Source organism: Tachyglossus aculeatus, chromosome 21, assembly GCF_015852505.1.
Source record: "Tachyglossus aculeatus isolate mTacAcu1 chromosome 21, mTacAcu1.pri, whole genome shotgun sequence".
Lineage (NCBI taxonomy): Eukaryota > Metazoa > Chordata > Mammalia > Monotremata > Tachyglossidae > Tachyglossus > Tachyglossus aculeatus.
This window is the reverse complement of record NC_052086.1, coordinates 55,183,152-55,186,214: the sequence shown is the minus strand read 5'-3', so window position 1 is coordinate 55,186,214 and position 3,063 is coordinate 55,183,152.

The following is a 3,063-nucleotide window of genomic DNA, read 5'->3' as shown; positions in this document are numbered from 1 at the left end:
AATGGTGCTTGACACATCATAAGCGCTTAACAAATACCATTATTATTATTTTTATTCTCTGGGCTTCAGTTCCCTCATCTGTAAAATGGAGATTAAGACTGTGAGCCCCACGTGGGGACAACCCGATGACCTTGTATCTACCCCCGCGCTTAGAACAGTGCTTGGAACCTAGTAAGTGCTTAACAAATACCATCATTATCATTTTTATTCTCTGGGCCTCAGTTCCCTCAACGGTAAAATGGAGATTAAGATTGTGAGCCCCACGTGGAGTCAACCTGATGACCTTGTATCTACCTCAGCGCTTAGAACAGTGCTTGGCACCTAGTAAGCGCTTAACAAATACTATTATTATTATTTTTATGCTCTGGGCCTCAGTTCCCTCATCTGTAAAATGGAGATTAAGACTGTGAGCCCCACATGGGGACAACCTGATGACCTTGTATCTACCCCAGCACTTAGAACAGTGCTTGGCACCTAATAAGTGCTTAACAAATACCATTCTTATTAATTTTATTCTCTGGGCCTCAGTTCCCTCATCAATAAAATGGAGATTAAGACTGTGAGCCCCACATGGGGACAACCTGATGACCTTGTATCTACCCCAGCGTTTAGAATGGTGCTTGGCACCTAATAAGTGCTTAACAAATACCATTATTATTATTTTTATTCTCTGGGCCTCAGTTCCCTCATCTGTAAAATGGAGATTAAGACTGTGAGCCCCACGTGGGGGACAACCTGATGACCTTGTATCTACCCCAGTGCTTAGAACGGTGCTTGGCACCTAGTAAGTGCTTAACAAATACCATTATTATTATTTTTATTCTCTGGGCCTCAGTTCCCTCATCTGTAAAATGGCGATTAAGACTGCAAGCCCCATGTGGGGACAACCCGATGACCTTGTATCTACCCCAGCGCTTAGAACGGTGCTTGGCACCTAGTAAGCGCTTAACAAATACCATCATTATTATTTTTATTCTCTGGGCCTCAGTTCCCTCATCTGTTCATGGAGATTGGGACTGTGAGCTCCACATGGGGACCGCATGATGACCTTGCATCTGCTCCAGCACTTAGAACGGTGCTTGGCACCTAGTAAGCACTTAACAAATACCATTATTATTACTTTTATTCTCTGGGCCTCAGTTCCCTCATCTGTTCATGGATATTAAGACTGCGAGCCCCACGTGGGGACAACCCGATGATCTTGTATCTACCCCAGCGCTTAGAACGGTGCTTGGCACCTAGTAAGCGCTTAAAAAATGCCTTCATTATTATTGTTATTATTTACCTCCACACTCCAAGCCGCTGGAAGTGAAGTCAGACCCTCTTTCTGCCACGATGCCAACTAGGCTGTCTGGTCAAGAGTCTGGGGATCCTGCGGGCTGCCAGCACATCCCGCCCGGGGACAGTTGAGCCATGCGACATGTGCCGATGCTCAGCAGGGCAGATCAGACGGAGACGGGCTTCATCCCGCCTGCTCTGGGGACCCTCTCCTTACCGCCGCCCCCCCAATCAATCAATCAATCAATCAATCGTATTTATTGAGCACTTACTATGTGCAGAGCACTGTACTAAGCGCTTGGGAAGTACAAATTGGCAACACATAGAGACAGACCCTACCCACCAGTGGGCTCACAGTCTAAAAGGGGGAGACGGAGAACAGAACCAAACACACCAACAAAATAAAATAAATAGGATAGAAATGTACGAGTAAAATAAATAAATAAATAAATAAATAAATAATAGAGTAATAAATATGTACAACCATATATACATATATAACAGGTCAGGACCCCCAAGCCCTCAAGGAGGTCAGGACCAAATCCTTTCCGTCTCCTAAATCCTCCTGTTTGCTCGACATTCAACCCCCAGGTAGAGAAGCCCAACCAAGTGGTGCAAACCCGCTGGGACAGGATTGACCAAGTGCCTGGGAGAACTTAAGCGAAAAACAGGGCAAAGCATCCAGAAAGAACAGGCGGCATTAAAGGTCAGTCAAGAAAAGCCAGTCAGACCCAGGGGAAACCGGCTCACAGCAACAGCAGTTGCGGCCGAAATAATGAAGTGGCGTTAATAGGCAATTATCCTAAAAGGTGGCCCCATTTAAAGCAGGGCTCCCATAAAAGCCCTGCTTCACCTCTCTGTGCCTCGGTTACCTCATCTGTAAAACGGGGATTGGGTCTGTGAGCCCCGTGTGGGACACGGGACTGTGTCCAACCCGATTTGCTTGGGTCCAGTGCGTAGTAAGCACTTAACAAATACCATAATAATAATTATTATTATTAGAGAAGCAGGGGACCCAGCTCAACCCAGGAGGAGGTGCGGACCGCAGTAATTTACCGGGGGGCGGGGGGAGAGGGCGGTGATTTTTGCTCATCATCCTCAGTGATGTTTGCTGAGCACTTCATCTTCAGTTGTATTTATTGAGCGCTTACTGTGTGCAGAGCACTGTACTAAGCGCTTGGGAGGTACAAGTTGGCAGCTGGGTCCTGTCATATTGAACCTAAATGGGACTCATCAAGGAGCGAAAGAAAGGAGAGAGAGAGAGACTAACACGAGTATTTAGGGAGAGACCGTAAAGCACTTTCCAAATAATTAAGTGTTGTTTCAATCTAGAGAGACGGTGGAAAGGTATTCCATAAAAACCCGCATTCCTTGGTAATCAAAAAACTCCAGGTAGCAAAGCTTTTCCAAGGCGGGTAATTTAATCCCCGGTTAAACGATCTCTGTGTAAAGAAATCCCAACACCATCCCCTCTCCCTCCAAATGGGCTCGTTCTTTGCTCTAGAGAGGTTTTCTTAAATAATAATAATAATAATGGCATTTATTAAGCGCTTACTATGTGCAAAGCACTGTTCTAAGCGCTGGGGGTTACAAGGTGATGAGGTTGTCCCACGTGGGGCTCACAGTCTTCATCCCCATTTTACAGATGAGGGAACTGAGGCCCAGAGAAGTGAAGTGACTTGCCCAAAGTCACACAGCTGACAAGTGGTGGAGCCGGGATTTGAACCCGTGACCTCTGACTCCAAAGCCCGGGCTCTTTTCCACTGAGCCACGTAATCACTGTAG